The following is an 18,758-nucleotide window of genomic DNA, read 5'->3' as shown; positions in this document are numbered from 1 at the left end:
TGTCCCTTGTTAGAACATGACACAATTTCCAAATCATTCATCCTAGTACAAGGGCCTGCTCATCCTTAACAAGATTATGGGGGGTCATTACATGTTTGGCGTGTGGGAAAAGTGCCAATAAAAGTGGCAGAAATTCTGTTACTGTGCACCGCCAAACTACAGGTTTGCTTGTGGGGTTAGCCTGATTTACCTCCATTTAAGAGCTGGAGGTAAATCAAGCCCCCACCAGCAGAAAACTCCCAGTATTACTGGCACCAGTGTTACCAATGCCATTAACCCGTCAATCCCCTCCATGGAGTCCTATTGGGACTCCATGGAACGGGGAAGGACCGCCATTACCGGCACCTGGAATATCCTGCTAATACCGGGATATCAGCCGCTGGTAATGGTAGGTCGGTGTGTCGGTATCCCACCGGAATTACAGGTGGGATACCCCCAAACATGTATTACATCTTCAAGTTTGATCAGTCAAACAGCTACTGCTTACAGATACTGGTACCAAATACACTTGCACAGAAAATAGACGGTTCTCAGCTAAGGCCCTATCTCTAAGGCACAGTTTGACCCTTCATCCTACTGCACTCTCAATCGAGATTCTGGTGAACCCCACTCCCTTTAATCAGAAAAAGCACTCACACATATACTCTCCCCCCCCCCTAGAGGAAAGTATGGATTTCTCCTAATCCCCATGGTCAGCAAGAGGGACACCCAAATGCATTTGTATTTTAGTTTAATATAAACTTGATTTGTATGGAATACCTCATCCATTTTGTTGCTTGGTCCTGGAATAAAGTGGGAGGCAAGGGAGGGTCTTTAGTGAAGGGATGAAGATGCATTTGTTGATGTTTGTAGGGCAGAGGTACCTGTGTCCTATGTGCCATTATGATTCTATATGGATTGTGGTGATGACACTTGGGTTTATGTTCTATCCTGAGATGAAAACCCAAGATATATTAGGAGTTAGCACTGAGACATTTGGAGAGACACTGGACTGTGTACATGAGGCAGTTATGTGATAGGGCTACAGGCATTGCTCCTTGAGAAGCTGGCCATCTCTCAGCTTAACCTTCATACTGACTCTGTTGGTTGTCTACATGACCACAATCTGGTTTCAGAGCAGCCAGAAGCACGCAAACTGCTCTCCTGAACATCCGTGAAGATCTACTCTCCAACCTTGATTCTAACATTCCCTCTGTTCTCATCCTACTCAATCTCTCTTCTGCCTTTGACACGGTCAACCATACCATCCTGCTCAACCGTCTCCGTGAGAACCTGGATATCACTGATCAGGCTCTGCCCTGGCTGACCTCTTTCCTCTCTGATCGACCCTCCCAGGTGCAACTTGGGTCCTTCCTATCCTCTATCTTCCTGTCTACCTGTCGTGTTCCCCAGGGGTCTAACCTCTCACCCTGGCTTTTCAACCAATACCTGGCAACTCTCGCCCACTGCATTGCCACACTATGCTCAAATTTCCAGTGCTACGCTGATGACACTCAACTCATTTTCAGGCTGCCCTCTGCCACCTCCTCTCCCTCTTTCATCTCTGACTGCGTAACTGCCATTCAAGTTTGGTGTGCCATCAATGACCTTTGTCTGAATGCCAGCAAGACCGAGATCCTCCTCATCGGCACACCTTCCCCATCCTTTCCGATCTCTCTCTGGCCAGCCTCGCTTGGCCCTCCTCCTATCCCCACCTGTGAGGCTAAGAACCTCTGGGTCATCTTTGATTCCACACTCTCCTTCTCTGCCCACATCTCTGAGGTCTCTAAAAAGTCAAACTTCCTTCTGCACCTCCTCAGAGGTACTCTTCCTTTCCTCTCCTTCCCCCAGAAGCTCACTGTCTCCCAAGCTCTGGTTCTCTCCAAGCTAGACTATTGTAACAGCCTATTTCTAAATCTTCCTGCCTCTACTCTCCATCCTCTGCAACTAATCCAGAACAGGACTGCGAGACTTGTCCTCAGCCTCAAGCCCTGGGATCGTATCTCTCCAGCTCTGAAATCTGTCCATTGGCTCCCAGTGGATGCAAGGATTAAATTTAAAACCCTATGCATTGTCCACAAGGCTTTCTGGGGCCTGGGTCTAAAATACCTTCAGCTATCCCTCCGCAAATACCTCCCCTCTCGAGCTGTCCACTCCTTTACCGCTAACTCCCTCAGGGTCAGTCGTTTTTCAAAGAAACGAGCTATGGGTAGATCTCTGTCTTCCCTCTGGAACAGCCTCCTGGCCACTCTAAAACTTGAGGAGAACCATCTCTGGTTCCGGAAGCACCTCAAGACTTTCCTGTTTGCTTCTGCCTTTGCTCCCCCTCTCCCTTGCTGATCTGCTCAATCCTGGCACTGTGCACATGGCCACCCTCTGTCCCCCGGGCCCAGGTACCTGCTCACCCTGCCACCCTTTCTGCACTGCCTCCTGGCCACCCCTTGCACTGGGAACTATATCTGTACCCATACAGTCCCCAAATCCCCCTTTTTCTTCTTTCATGCACTTATCAGACTTACTCAGTTCTGCTGGCGTAAGCACCGCCCTTGCCACGTGTTGGCTGCACTAACCCCTATTTATTTCTCCATTATCTATTATATTTGTTTTTATTATTTATCTGTCTCCCCTCTGCTCCGCACTTTCCACTCTCCCCATTCCATGCACTTTTTCCCCTTTCCCTTCACACTTGCACGTTCTCAATGTCACTAAGCCTAGTAAGATCGTTGTTCTGTTATCTTCCCTATTTCCCCTGCCTTGCCTTGTCGCGCTCTGAAACACTACGAGCGCGTTACAAGTAAAATATCAAATATCAACAAAAAAAAATTGCAGACCACGCTGTGAGGTCAGAGTGGCTCAGTGCTAATTAATGTTGGGGAAAAGCACAAACTTAGTTTAACCCAAGGTCAGTTTGGATTATTTATTTAAGCTCCCCACAGCTGTGGGGAGACCAGCACAATTAGACATGATTCATAATAGAAAGAACAATGTACTGGGGATGTAAAAACAGTGACCTCTATTGGCCGAAAGTAAGCAGCTCTTCACTTGGAAAATGAAGTTGTCCTTTAGATGGTATTGAAAATAAGAAATTGAATTATTTGAAAAATCATATTTTTTTTAAAGCAAAGCCTATGTGGCATGAGCTGCAAATTACAGATTGTCTTGCAGTCAATCTAAAATGTGCATATGGTTCATTAGAAATATTTGTAAATAAGTAGGAAAATAGATTATCTCTGGTAATCGGCAACATATGGGGACAGGTGGTGCATGAAACTGTGCACACTGATCTGCAGAAACTGATGATTCTGATTGAATTAATCGTGTACATTCACATCCAGAGTTATGTGACATAAATAACATTTCTATTATACATTTTAAGTGAGTTTAGCCCTCCCTTTGAATTCATGGGACTGGTGAAAACCACCCCTAGTCACAAGGCTGGGCAGGAGCCGAGGATTATAAAATAGCATGCACACAGATTAAATTAATATTGGGAGAGTAAAATTGAAGGCTATTTCTGGAAGGAGGTGGCCAAGGAGAAGATAACTGAACCTATCTAGATGACTGATCCCCATGCAGAATGGAGACAGAAGCCATTGAGAGAAAGATGACCAGCCCAGGTTGACAGTTGGTTTCCATACCGCCAACTAAAAACAGAGTTTGCTGAATTAGTAATTCCAGATTGACTGGGTCCCTGATGATTCTCCAGAAATGAAAAACCGCATTTTGAAAGTAAGTAAAACACTGAAATAATCCCAAATTTCCCCTGTATTATCCATGGTGAAATCCCACGAATCTAAGGGGCAGGTAATCAAGTGGAATGCTAGCATGACAATGACACAGGTGTAGCATTATAGAACATGCCCTCTAGCTCCCATATACATTGAATAGACTTTGAGATGTAATTTCCTTAAGCCAAATGCATTTTTGTATTGAGAATCACAATTTAAACTGAATGCATTTTGGTGCAAATTCAAACGCATATTGTTTTTGTTAATTTATGTGCCATTAAATGAATCCTTGGCTCATGCTGGTGTAGAATCACACAGGATATAGTGTAAGCCATGACTCACTATTGTCTAATGTGATATCATGCATTAAGCAGCCATTGTGAGTTGAGCCATGAATCAGATGTTTTTGCAACCGAAATTAACACAGAGAAATCATAATATTCATAGAAAATGATGCAAAGTGTTAAACCCTACAGTCCCTTATCTTGAAATGCACAAGCAGACATATGTGTAATGTGACAGGAAAGGGTGCTGTCGAATTGTACATTCACTGGAAAATATTATAACTCCAACCCAAAATGTATACAGTTGTAGACAAATTATTTTGATTAGATTGAAAGCTGTGCACACGACTGTATTTGCAGCTGCTAACGCACATACAGATACACACATACACAAACAAATTGAACATTATCTACACACGTTCAGAGAAAGCTACACGCACATATTCTGAGAAGACTGCACACACATGTGTTAAGAGTAGAGTAAAACATCCCATAGAGTATTATTTTCCAAATTCAAATATGTCAAAGTCATTGTGCCTCATTACAAGTCTGATGGCATCTCACCGGGAAACCTGGCGGGATACCATAAGTGCCGGGAAGGGCGATAGGACTATAGGACTCCATGGGTGATTCCCCTATTACTGGCACCAGTAATACCAATGGCAGTAATACCGACTATTGTTTGCCAGTGTGGTGCCTGACTTACCTCCACCTCTTGGCTGGAGGTAAATCAGGCCCCCCACCAGCAAACTTGTAGTTTGCTGGTGCAGAAACGTGCCAGTGAATGTTAGTACCAGCACATTATTTCTGTACGGGCAAAAATATAATGAGACCCATTGTAAAGGACTTGCACATAGCCTATACCTTCACAACCCCTCATTTTCACAGAGGAGGAAAATAGAATGGATGATTATTTATAAAAGCTATTTGTTCAAATATTTTTTCTCAGATGCCATCATTGTTTTGATAGGGGGGAAAATCAAATATTTGGAAGAATTTTAAAATATGTAAACATGCTTGCTGAAATGTGACGATGCTATAACTAAAGTAAATTGTATTGCTTAGATAGAAGCAATATAAAGGTTTAGAATGCAGAGTATTTTTAGAGTGTTTTAATATATATTTGAATATGTAACACATGCTTACTTGAGTACCAGTAGAGAGATTAATCTAGATAGGGAGAACTTCGTTTGGTTGACCAAGTGTTCATGAATACATGACATTATAGTTATTTCCTAGGCGAAGCTGGAGACCCCTTTTGTTCAATTTGAGTCAACTTCTTCAAATACCTTTTGAGTTATGAGAAACCTGTTTTTCATACCTAGAATTGTGGCGTAGGACGGTATTTCAAGGGGCATGAAATCACTTGTGTCGCCCTAGCTGAATCTACAAATACATCAAACCAATACATATTTTTACAAAAGCAACTCAGATAGAAGATGCTGATGTGATGAGAGCAAGAAATAAATGTGTAAGAGCAACTCCTCAACAGATGTGTGTCATTGTGCAGTGGGCTCCGAAGACAAGGCTCTGCAATCCCAGTTAATCAGCTGTCACGGAGCACATGCAAACACAAACAAACAGCAGTCCTCAAGGCACTGGGATTGCCCAGTGGGTCACCAGGCTTTCACCTCTGTGCTGGATTTGTAGCAAATCTGGCCTCCATTTTCACGTGCAAAGAAGTTACTATGGGCCAAAGAAGAAAAGGATATTTGAAGGCATGCCCCACAACTTGACTGAAAGGCAGGAAAGGTAGGAGGTTGTTGTTGTCACCTCAAGCAGTTGGTGTGTCACCAGGCCGTTGATGTCATTTTGTGGTGCCACAAAGGTTTTTAATGGTGGCATGCTTTAATATCGGCTCCAAGCTGTTGCTCATTGGGCTAAAAAAGCAGCAGTGTCAACATTGAAGGGCTTAGAACACCACTTGCAATTCAGTGCATGGACCCACACGTCATTGCCTTTACAATGAACTGCTGTGTCAGTGGTGGAGAGCACTACATAGAGTCATGTGCAACATGGCAGTAGTGTATTGCATCTCTGGTAGAATTGTATGTTACCACATTCAGCAGGTTTGAGGTCTTGGCACAGACCTTCTACTTGTTTATGGAGCGCATTCAGGGCCTGTGTGTGTAGAGACCTGATAGCAGTCATTAGTGTTTTATAGTACTCCAATACAGTATCATCATTTAAATGTGTATCTCATCAGAACATCATGTGGGGACAGGCCTTGTTTCCTATTATTCACATTTGTGATACATGTAAGAATGAGAGGTATGGCATCTGGCCATTTCAATCCAATTTCATCTCATATTTTGCGGTATGTTCTTCATTTCAGAGTGCTTTTGTTCAACTGCCCCTCTTGATTGTTGGTGATAAGCACAATGCAGGTTTTGTGTATGGTTGAAGGCAGAACAAATATCCCCAATCATCTGGGTACTATCGTATCCCTCTTTCTTAATGTCAATGATGAGGAGTAACCGAAAGAGACAATAAAGTCTCTCAGGCGTTTCTTGGCTATAGTTATGGAGTCAGTGTGTTGGCAAGAGTATGGTACAGCTCAGCCAGTAAACCTCTCCTTAATGACCAATGTATATTTAAACCATTGCACCTGGACTGCTGAATGAAATGGTAAGTGATGGGCAGATAGCTTTGCTTGATACTCTGCCCTACATTATGTCATAGGCAGATGACACAGGTTGTTCAATACTGTTGTGCAGCAGAAGCGAAATCAGGACCCTACCAGAATTGATTCACTTTAGACAACATTCCTACTTTGCTGGTGTGAGTCAAGTAATGGGTCACCCTGGCAAGTTAAGGCAGGATAGATTGGGGTGCGATGAGCTAGCTATCTTTGGCATGCCACAAAATATTTTAACATTGTACACTTCCCTTATCGGTCCACTAATGTTTCCCCTCGAGGGGGTTATCTTCTTAGAGATATACCAAGGAGAAAAGTGAAGAGAAAAATCATCAGACTTCAATACAAAAATACTAACCTCAGAAGGTGAGAGTGTCTAGAAAGGGGCACGTATTTAGAAGTATAACCTACCAGACAGTTTTCCGGTGGTGACAATATAAGAAGATCGCTGGTAGGACAACAGTGCAACATGTAAAAAGTATCAACCCATTGAACATACGGGTATACTGAGCGATAAAATAGCTCCCTTACTTCCAGAGCTGTCCAAAGTCATGGACAACTCTGAAAGTATAGCTGGAACGAGTGTATATGGGGGCAGACGTGCCCTTAAAGAGAGTGACTGGACAGGTGGGAGCCACAACCTCTGTGAATTGAACATGTGACAGGGGATAAGCATCATGAACAGAATGCAGTCTACAGACTACCTAGCCCAGAAGAAGGACACTGTTGTAATTAAATAGGCAAGCTCTAAACACAATGAAAACATGTTTCAAGGTACTGAAGTGAAACATCTTTGAAATCAATGTGGGGGGTATTAAAAGGAGTAGGAGTGACATCAGCATGGATTTTCCCATCATGTGGTGTAGGTAGAAGGGATGCAGGCTTTAACACTAAACAATGAGAAATAGAAATGTATGGTGCAGACAGACATTTCTCATATTTGGAGATGCAGCCGTTAGACATGTGATGAGTTATACCTTTGCGAATGAGATCAGAAACTTCTGAAGGTTACCATATGATTCAATCAGGGCCCCTAGAGCAATGGAGTCATGCTCATAAATGAGTATGGAAGGTTTGTCGTAATCCGGCAGAGCAAGAGTGGGCACATAGGCAAGGGCTTCTTTAATAGCCATAAGGGTGGAGGTAGCCTACAGAGACCAGTCCAGAATGGTGGGAGGCTCTGCAAGGGTCGGACAATGGCAGAGTAGCCAAAAATCCATTGGCAAAAGTAGCCCATCATTCCAACAGAAAACCGCATGTGCTTTATTGTGCATCAACGAGGCATCTGAAGGATAGACTGCATGCTAGAGAATCAGTTTCACAAGCTTTGAGGGAAAGAGAAACGAGAAGGAGGTCATCAACGTATTGGATGCCAGTAGAGCAAGCCGAAAACATAGGTGAGTCCACATTTTTCTTCAGAATTTTGAAGAAAACAGACAGTCTTTCGGTGTAACCTGATGGAAGGTGTAACCATGAATATTGCAAGCTGGCATGTATAAAAACAAAATAGGTTGGTTGTCATGGTGAATAGGAATTCGAAATAAAGTGGAGCATAGATCAACAAAAGTGAATGTGTTGGCAATGGAGAAATGCAAGAGAGAATAGTAGCTGGATTAGGAATGACAGAACGGCGGGGAGAGCAGCAGTATTTACTACTCTTAGATCTTGACCAAAGCAATAGGTATCCTTGCCAGGCTTGAAAACAGAGAGAATGTTGCATAATACTACATGGGTATCTTGAAATGGAAATAATTCCCTGCTGCAATTAAAAATCAATGGCCAGTTTGATGCCTTCCTCTGTTTTTTTTAGCAAGGTGGTACTGATAAATACAAGGCAAAGGAATAGGTGGTTTAAGAGTAATGTGTGCAGGTTCAGAAGACCAGAAGATGCCCTACTGTCAAAACCCAGTAACGGCATTGCATCTCGCCAAAGGTCAGTTTCGGCAACTGCTGGAAGTTTCATTGGCACCTCACTGATGCTGATTCCATTTCCTTCCTTTTTTTTTCAGAAAATTGGAACTGCTCTATGTCAGCCCAAAAGCCTGTTTTCTATTGTGAATTCACAAGCCTCTTCTGAGACCCTTACTTCCAGAGTCAAACCCTCTCAAAAGCTGTGCGATGATCTTGCTTCATTTTTTATTAATAAAATCGAAGTGATCCACACAAATATTGCAAAATCCCCAGCGACAGTGACTCCGGATGCCATCAAACCATTTCCTCCACCCACCATTGATCCCACGGTCAATTGGTTGACTTTCCCTCTATTTACTGAGACATAGGTCCTAGCGGCTATCTTAAGAATTAAGTCATCCTCTTCTGAGGACGCTATTCCTGCTACTATTGTGAAGAAGATCGCCCCAGATCTCTTGGCAGATATCACGTTGGCTATTAATAATTCCTGTCAATCAGGATTGGTCCCCTCGGAGCTGAATCTGTGAGGGTTATCCCCCTTCTTAAGAAGCCCTCATTTGACCCCACGGTCCTGGCCAATTTTCACCCTATCTCTCTGCTTCCCTTTCTTTCCAAACCTTTGGAATCTCTTATCACTCCCCTTCTATCCTCTTTCCTGGAAACATCTAAGATCTTCAATCTTCAATCCTGCACAGGCAGGCTTTAGACCAGGCAGAGGCACTGAAAGGGTACTGGTCTCCGTGCAGGACATGTCCAGGCTTGTTGACTCAGGTGGGGTTGGTGCCTTCATTTTGTTAGATCTGTCAGCCGCATTTGATACAGTTGACTACCCCATCCTGTTGTCACGCCTGGTCCAGATTGGGATATCTGGTCAGGTCCTTGCATGGTTTACTTCCTTTCTCGCTGACCGCACGCAAACTCTTGCTATGCCCCCTTTTCTTTCTTCACCCTGCTTTCTTACCTGCGGTGTCCCACAGGGCTCCTCACTCTCCCCGATCCTGTTTAATATCTATATCTGGGCACTGGTCTGCCTCATCCGCTCCCACGGCCTCAAATGTTATTCTTATGCTGACGACACTCAAATTGTGATCCGGCTAGATCAAGACCAAGCCAAGGTGTTTTCATGCCTTCATGACTGTTTGAGGGCCGTTGGTGACTGGATGAATCAGAACTGGCTTAAACTTAATGGTGACAAAATGGAGGTGTTGGTGGTGGGCTGTCCCCCGGATCCCTCACTGTGGACCTCTGCTTTTTGGTCCATTTCTTTAGGCCCCCTTCCCAGCCCAGTGAGCAAAGTGAAAAACCTAATATGCATGTGGGATACCTACTTTCTATTGATTGATTAAATATATTCTTGCCTTGGTATATTGTCTTGTTATATATGTGACTTCTGTGTATACACTTGTGTATACACTTGTGAGGAATTTGATCATCTGCACGTTCGCGCTTGCCTCGGTTTTTTAAAATTTGAAAAGAAATTGAATGATGGTAGATCAGCCTCCAGGAAATTCGTGGGTCTAATCCGCAAACACTTTCCAAACTTCACTACACAACATATGTATATTCCTCTGTATTCTGGGTGGACACGGCCTACAGGCGCAGTCCCCCTGTCATATTTAGTTGGAATATGACAGCCAGAATTACACCATGTCATCTCAGAAGGGGGAGGGCAAAACCTTCCCTCTGTCATGGCCAGCCTAAATAACTAAAACAGGCTCCTTGGATCCAACCTGTACTTTTGTTTACCTGTTGCTGGTGACAGCTTTGCATACTAATCAGAGTTTAATTCAAACAGGCCCATATGGGGCCTAGCTGCAGAGGCTAACAAAGGAGACAGGAAACCCCAACAACCTTTGATATGCACTGTGTGAACCTGCTCCCAGCCTAAGTATCAATGGACAGTGACATATCATGTCTGGGACTGTGTGTTGCAGTAGTCATCCCCTCAGGGGAACCCCATTCAGAAGGTATATGTGATTTGATGGAGACAGAAAGTCTGGTCCTGCTGCAGCTTCAAGGGAGACCTGTTGCTTTAATCAGGAACCACAGAGGGCTCCATTAACTAGAGAGACCCTTTGATCTACAACAGACAGGAAGATGGGTGGGACCTAGTATAATACGTTTTCACCCCTTTAACTTTTCTTTTGCAAAGCACTATGGTTATGACCTCATACATACAGGAGTTTGTTGGTGGGGACCTAGTATTGGTTCATTAAGGTAGGCTTAGCCTACACCAATCACTGTGGCCTATTTGGCTTTGAAAGAGGGCCGAGACCCTCTTTTGGGCAGATCATCTGAAGGCTTCACCTGAAGCAGCAAAGAAGAACTCAGCATTGGACCCTGGCTGAAGGTGCAGTCTGCCTTACATCTTCTGCCAGTGAAGGAAGTCCAGGACCTCAAAGAGGAAAGCAAGATCTCTCCAGCTCAAGAACCGGTTCCCAGCCAGCACACAGCTAGGTTCTGCAGCAAGCCTCCTAGCTTTGGGCCGTCCACCTTAAAGGACAACACGAGCCAAGTGAAGAAGCTAGGAGGAGTGCATCGACAAGCATCTACTGACGTTCGCCTTATTTATTTATTTATTTATTTATTTATTTATTTATTGTGCATTTGTAAGGTGCTTATACAGCAAGTAAATTGTGTTTCAAAGCACATTTTTTAGCCAGTCGCACCCCTCGAGCTGCAACCAACTGCACCGCTGACTGTTGTTATGCCGCAGTTGCTAACGCCATCCGAGACACCTCTACCAGTCCTTCAGACCAGCCGACCAGCACTGAGACAATGATTCCCCTTCCTGAGCCGCAGCTCCCGGAACTGCCTGCCGCCTGATACCTGCAGCTGTCTCCCATCTTGAACTCTGTCACAGAAGCTGCAAAGTGCCCTGAAAGCAACTCAATGCTGTCAAGCACCAAGAACTTCCACAGTACAAGGTTCATTGTGGTTCTGTCCCCCTGGTCCTTCTCCGAAGGCCGCTAGTGATATTTTACGACCCATTGCTCCCTTTGAGTGGAAACCAAAGTATCCTTTAACTATTGAGATCAATTACTGCACTGACTACCCTCCTGTCAATATCCAGAGTGCATCCCTTTTCTTTCTTTGCCACTGTCTGTCCTCGGCATGCCTTTACAGGGTGGGTTGTATTTCGTAGTGCGCTAGAACTGTCTGTTGTGATAATAATAAAGTAGATATTTTTATACAACCTTGACTGGACAGTCCCTTTTATTATTGGGTATTTTCGCTGTGCTGCAACTAACCAATGATCCATGACCTTGTGGAGATAAGCCTGACGTTCCAGCCATGTTACCAAAATTGGACAAGGAGGTGTATAATTGACTTGTGTTTCCCGTCTGTTTGCATCCCTTCTAGTGTCCTGCAGGTGAAAGCTGTTTTTCATTATAATTGTCCTTTTTTAATTAAAATTGCTCTCTTATAACGTGCTTAATAGGAACAAGTGGTTATCATTGGGTAATAATTGTATTTTCGCTGTGTTGCAACTAACCAACGATCCATGACCTTGCGGAGATAAGCCTGCCGTTCCAGCCACATTACCAAAATTGGACAAGGAGGTGTATAATTGACTTGTGTTTCCAGTCTGTTTGCATCCCTTCTAGTGTCCTGCAGGTGAAAGCTGTTTTTCATTATAATTGTCCTTTTTTAATTAAAATTGCTCTCTTATAACGTGCTTAATAGGAACAAGTGGTTATCATTGGGTAATAATTGTATTTTCGCTGTGTTGCAACTAACCAACGATCCATGACCTTGCGGAGATAAGCCTGCCGTTCCAGCCACATTACCAAAATTGGACAAGGAGGTGTATAATTGACTTGTGTTTGCAGTCTGTTCACATCCCTTCTAGTGTCCTGGAGATGTGGGGCTGTTTTTAATTAATATTCATTCTTTTATAATTGCAATTGCTCGTTTATAACACGCTTAATAGCAACGAGTGGTTTCTAAGCACAGGATCGGGATTCAAACCTGTGGCTGCGTTGTCTTGCTTCCAAGTCAAATGCACTGCCCCTGAGCTATCCTTCCTTTGATGATTTAGAAAATGTTGTTCATCCCTGGACCAATAGTGCCCTGAAAGTTGATTCGTCACAACACATGGATGAGGGGTTTGGTGTGAGGAAGGTTGCAATGATGAGATGTCATGATAACTAAGAATCCAATGAGGAGCCTATACTCTATAATTTTGATTTATCCGTGTTCATCAATGGGTTACTTCGACTCCCCATAGATAGATAGTACATGTGTAACACATGTGCAACACATTCTCAAATGCACTGTCTGTAAAGCAATTCTAGCGTCGTGATACCTCTGGGTCCTGGGCGCTATCAATAAATGTAATACATAAATAAATAAATAAATAAACATGAGCAAGTGTGAGCTGTGAGGTTTCCACTGGAGGGCCGAACCCCAGGCATGCTGAACCTGTAGCAGATTAGGTGAGATGAAGGAATGCCTCTTATCTACAATGCTAGCTGAGAGCATCATGTTGAAAACTGCTGACATGAGCCTACGCCATAGCACATTATATGGTTTATCACAGGGCAGGGTCAACGGGGTCATCTCAGATGTCATCAGAGCTAGGCTTAACATGGTGGCCGCCCACTCTTTCATATTCTCAAGTTTGTCACTTCATTGTAGGAGACCAACTATATTTACTTTACTGGAGTACATTTTTAATAGCACTAGCCATTACTATCTCAATAATCATTTCTAATTTGAGCTAGTGGTAAAGTACCTCTATCACAGATAGGTACAAGGTGGCTTGGCTTTAATATTCACTCCGACGGTGGTACAAATGATTGCTGTCCGTGACTCTGTTACGCTGCGTGCATTGCATTAATGAACACTATACCCTTCATGGAACAGCTGCAGTGTGAAGAACGGGTCATGTTTTGACAGTCCATCCTAAGGTCATGATGGTGAAGTGGTTAATCTGCAAGGGAACGATGCAGGCAACTTAACAAGATAGATGTTACCGTCGGCGGTATTTTTACTGATGTGGGTAAATGTTTTAAACGCGCCCTATTCACTTAGTAGGTGGAAAAACAATACAGTATATGTAGCATCCTCTGTGTTTATGCTGACGTCTACAATTAATTGTGCATTTTTTTCCATCAGAGGGAATAGTACACCTACGTTAAGCAGTGAAGCTCCTGTCAAATAACTAGAAGCATTTCAGCAAAAGTAAACATAACGATGTTGATTATGAGGACTACAGTTCCTAAGAGTCCACACTGAGGTAGACGGTGGAAGTCCGGAGGGGAATTTTAAGAGTTAATATGTTGCTTTATTCTTCTTGTAAACTCACAGGAAAACTAGAGAGCTACACAACTTCCCAACAGACACAACCTTGTATCACAAAATCTGATCACGCAGGACACCAAGAAATGCAGCCCTTATTGACGGGCAGCGCATTGGAAATAGACATCGGTTGGCACCCATTTTCGTAATGCAATTTGCTGTCCTGGTGACCCCCAGATCAGGCGTGGGAGCCAAACCTGCAGTTCGTTTATCTCGAGAAGGGGTTGTTCCTAGTCTTTATGAATATGACAGCTCCCCCCTGCGATCAGTGAAGAACGCTGCTTTCGGGGATCAAGGGCATTGATCAGGGGCTCTTAGAAGCTCAGTCGTCTCTGCCTCAAAGGGCCTCCCACTCGCTCAATGGCGACAGGAACCTTTTACAGTGAGGAGCACTTCACGTGACCATAGTGAGGCTGTAAGATGCGTAGGAGGGACAGACCGCCCACGGATGATATGGCTGTAAGAAGCTTCCAGTCAAGTGCGTCTGGGAGATTAATCGCATAAAGTGCCGTCGGATTTGAACGTAAACACGGCTTCAGAACTGGAGCGCAATCTGTCTGCACACTGCTCCCGATTATATCGGGCGAAATGAGAATTCAAGTCTGCACAGCATCATTTTAGGGTGGGGAGATGTTAACGTAAGCGCCACCACGCCGCCAAATTTTCCACATTTGTACTGAAGGTGACGAACGGGGAGCACAGCGAGTGGAGGAGGCACCCCGATAACCGGGGCAGGGGCCTTCCTCCTTTACGCTCTCTTGCCCCTCCCCCCCCAGGGGCAGGGGAGAGGGCGGCAAAGGAGTCAGAGGAAAGGGCGCCAAGAGCCCGGGAAAGCCCGCGAAGGGCAACAAAGGAAGGAGGCGGGGCTGGGGACATAAAAGCGGCGGGCGCCCGGCGCAGGAGCACTTGCAGCTCTTCCAACAGCCGGGCGCCCGCCAAAAGCGGAGGACTTCGTTTTTCGTGCCATGGAAGGAGGATTTCGTTGGGGGAGAAAGGACTGATTTCAGTTTTCCTGTTCCTTGTTCGGGGGTTATGGAGAGAGAAGCGGTCCGGTTGGAGTGGCGGCAGAAATTCCAGTCCAGGGAGGAATCCAGTTGCTCACGAGGCGGAGAGAGCAGGGCGTCTATTCGGGAGTTCGGCAGATTTACCTAAGGTAGGGTGTGGAGTTGATGGGTGGCGCTAGGCGCCACCTATGCCGCGAGGCCAAGAGTCCGCAGGCATTTACTCCGCTGGAATTGAGTTGGGAGAGTTTATGGCACTTGCGGGGCAGGCAGGAGATAACGCCGCGGGGTTGTTTTTTTTTTTCCAGATGTTTTCATGAGTTTACGGCACTTGCAGGGCAGGCAAGAGATAACGCGAGCGGGGGTTGGTTTTCCGGATGTTTTCATGAAGGCGATCGAATGGCAGGGCCGATCTGAAACGGCCCACCCGTTTTTTAATAGGGGCGGAAAATAAATAGTCCTCGAGCCTAGGCTTCATCGCCTCATATTTACAGACTTTTGTACTGGGGTTCTGCAAATGCCCGAGGCCTCCATCCAGCCAGTCAGGTGGCACAGCGAGCAGAGCGCTAGCTTTGGACATCTGTGCAGAACATGCGAACGCAGGTTTGAAACCCGGCGGGGCCCAACTCTGCCTTTCATCCGTCCGAGGTCGATAAATGAGCACTGCACACTGTGGGTAAAAAATCGTAGCGCTATAAAAATGCACACTGTGCTAAGCCTGTTAGGAGGCTCTGTTGCGCAATGGATAGCGCGTTGGACTGCTAAGGATGCGGTAAAGCAATTCAAAGGTTGTGGGTTCGGGTCCCACCAGAGTCGATGTATTTTGGAAATACAGGCGTTTGAAACTGCTGTGTATATTTCGTATCGAGGTTTGTGCAAATTAGGGGGGTTAAACTTACACATGACTAGGGCAGCAATGTCCCTCATGGCCTGGTGGCCGAGGCAACCTTTTGACTGAAATGTGCACTACTGTTTGGGCCACCTGTTCACATTTCTTTCCTTTGATTTTTGGCTTATCATTGGGTCACAGCAACCCCCTTGTCACTTGCAGAGCACATTACAATGTGAGCGTCATCGTGCCAATGCTCGCTTTGCGTGAAAAGCACCTCATAGTCCTTTTGTTATTCCCCTGCCTTTGTTTACCCGTGGAGAAATGGAACAGAATCTTGCACTGGCAATACTTGAGTCGAAGCCTACTCATGCTCGGAGTAGCCATTGGCCTGTGGGCTTGGTGGCTCAGGGGTTCTGCCACAGCCTGTGCAACTATGCTCTAGAGGTTTAGCTGCTCCATCCAGCAGTCAAAGTGCCCAGGTTCAGCGCCCCTTTGCTCCTAACGCTATTTTTAGTTACCTCTCCACAGGCAGCTTGGGACACCTTGTTCACTTTCTTTCCTTTCAATTATGGGTTTTGCCACCTTTTTTAATTCCTCTTGTTAGTTTCTCAGTTGGGTTGTTGTGGGGTGAGGGGTTCGACTTGCCCTCGTTCAAGTAGTACTGTTTAATCCACCATCGTGGGACACGGGGGCAGGGGGAAAGTATTGGAAAATGTACATGATAGAGTAGTTGTAAGTGCGAACAGTATTTTGTACACGGTTTAAAGTATATGGCAGGTGTGCATCACCAATATAGGGAAAGGTGCATGTAAAGTAGTGGTAAATGCGAGCAGTTTTGAAGAGGGGATATGAAGGATGGCTGCCTATTATAGTGTTAGTTGTATGACCGCACACCAAACGAGAGGCCTTTTAAGGGAATCGGGACAGGAGAGATCAATGTGAGCAAACAGGTATCGGGCCTTGCATATCGTTCCCACAGGATGGGGTGAATCCAGGGAGAAGCAGCATGAGGAGGAAGGTTTGGTTAATGGGTTCGCACAAGTAGAGTCTGTTTTTATGGGAGTATGCGGTGCAGGTCAGAGCGAGGATCAGGGTTTATTACAGTGGCCGGAAAGCACGCAAGATTCAGGATGAACCAATAATGTTGTAAACGCGAGCAGGTCGCACCGCCTTCCGCCCTTAGCCAAAATTGTCCCTGGGGGCACTGGGGAGATAGAGGTCTCCCTTTTGTGGGCTATGTCACTAATAAGGGGTTAGTTGGCACATGGGGCATTACCGATTTGTGTTTGAGGGAGTGAACTTAAAGGGGCGAAACCGGTAAATGTGCAGTTGTAACAAGATGTATCTGCAGGATAGTAGGCTGGTAATTTATGTTTGCTTGGTCCTATTGCTCGACTATGGCATTTTCTCTGGTTGGCCCAGCGTTTGGTTTTCTACTGCTAAGGGGTGGAAAAAAAAAAAAAAAAAAAAAAAAAAAAATTTTGGTGGATTTATTCAGAGGCGAAGAACGAGGGGACGGAACGTGTAATTGAGTCTTGGTTATAGTCAGCAGGGCATGGGCTGCCAGGAATTAATAGTCGCCCTTGGGAAGCAGTTAGCAGGCTTTGGTAAACGAAGGGGGTAAGCCATGTTGATTTCTATGGTTTATTACTCCATTGTTTGCAGCGGGGGCATAAGAAATGTATTGGTAAATAAGGGCAGGAGGTGGTAGTTGGGTTGCAAAGTTTGAGCAGCCGGGATGGGGTTTAGCTTGTACAGCGGCGCGCAACTCCAACCATAAGAGGCCATGGGGAAGGATGGGTAGCGAAAGCCTTGCGCGCGTGGGTATTAATATCACCCATCTGCCGGAAGGGTAGCTGCAGTCTTACCGCTTGTTATGATGGTGTGGAACATTTGGGGCTCCTCTCTTTGTACTGTTGGGCTACGGCTTATTTAGAGTTTTTTGAGGGCTTACACATCGTCCCATCTGGGTGGGTTAGGCCCAGGACGGGTGGACTTAGCAGGCATGTTTGTCGCAGAGGTACAGGTTGTACCTGCGGGGACTGCAAAGTATTCATTGCCGCGGGCCGATGGTGCAGCTTCCGTCGTTAGCCACAGTTTGTTAACTGAGGAGGGGTGAAGAGCAGAGTTCAGGTTGGACCCGCAGCGGGCCTAAGGCAAGCAGGCTTGGGGATGGTCTGCGGGTGGGGAATACAGCTTTGTAGCTCAAGTCTAATTGGACAAACTGTGCCCCATACACCTCACTCGGGGGTGGAGTGGGAAGGGACTGATACTCAGAATCTCTCTACACCTGGAAGGAGGGTAGATCTCCACATTGCCTTGCGGGCCGGTGCCCTCGAGTGGTGGCATTCTAGAAGCAGTGGCGCTAGGGAGCCACTCGGCTGCCTTTAGGGGGGCAGGACAGGATAGCCGGACACCTCAACTACCGTTCGTGGCCTCCCAATTTCAGAAAGTGGCAAGTGGAGGGCACAGGCTAGTTATCAGGGTTCCAAAGGTTTAGGAACGCACGTCACAATTGATGGGGGCACATTGTAGCAGCAAGGGGTCGGGGCTTGGCAGCATGATCACCCTTTGAGCAAGAGGAGAGGGAACAGCACATGTGCAGACACCGAATAAGCTCGGTGAAACTTCTGGGTATTAAGCATGTTAAAAATAACGCAGCATAGCATATACCGATGAAGTTCAGTTAAGTTGCGGTTAGTGCTTTTGCTTTCTGGGCCCTTCCTTCGCTCCACCCGCGCCCGGGGAGGTGATAAGGGCACGGAGGTAGATGGATACCTCTGTAGGCGGTCATACTTGAGCAGAAACTGGTGTTCTCGGTATAGGGTATATTTTAGTTGACCAGGGGGTAAAGGCTGCTGGGGCGCTCAGGTCAGTTGCGGGGCCACCGAGGTGGATGCACAAGAGGGCATACCCTACAAGGCAGGTTGTCCAGGTTGGGTGCATGGTGGGGTACCTTATCACGGCATGACCTATGACCTAGTAGTTGCAAGGGCACCAAAGCGTGGGAGATGGCTCAGGCTATCCATTGGGCTGCTGAGGTGGCCACGAAGGAGACACATAACGCAATTTATTGGGGAT

General features: G+C 45.7%; 1 protein-coding gene and 1 non-coding gene across 3 annotated transcripts in view; both read left to right on the top strand.

The window, feature by feature from the left end:
* SV2B (synaptic vesicle glycoprotein 2B) overlaps positions 1–18,758 on the top strand; it is a 535,790-nt gene that overhangs the window by 369,716 nt on the left and 147,316 nt on the right. The window contains exon 1 of one of the 2 annotated variants that reach the window (XM_069625080.1): positions 14,833–14,997. The exons of the other annotated variant lie outside the window; for it this stretch is intronic. The gene's annotated coding sequence lies outside the window, so the exon portion shown is untranslated. Of the gene's footprint in view, positions 1–14,832; positions 14,998–18,758 lie in introns of those variants that run through there. 2 annotated transcript variants of the gene reach the window in all.
* On the top strand, positions 15,573–15,661 carry TRNAS-GCU (transfer RNA serine (anticodon GCU)). Its single transcript is given in 2 exon segments — positions 15,573–15,609; positions 15,626–15,661. It is a non-coding gene; the product is annotated as a tRNA-Ser (tRNA).

Source organism: Ambystoma mexicanum, chromosome 11 (assembly GCF_040938575.1).
Source record: "Ambystoma mexicanum isolate Mex_15411 chromosome 11, UKY_AmexF1_1, whole genome shotgun sequence".
NCBI lineage: Eukaryota > Metazoa > Chordata > Amphibia > Caudata > Ambystomatidae > Ambystoma > Ambystoma mexicanum.
Note: the sequence above shows the minus strand (reverse complement) of the source record. Positions and strands in the feature narration are given on the sequence as shown.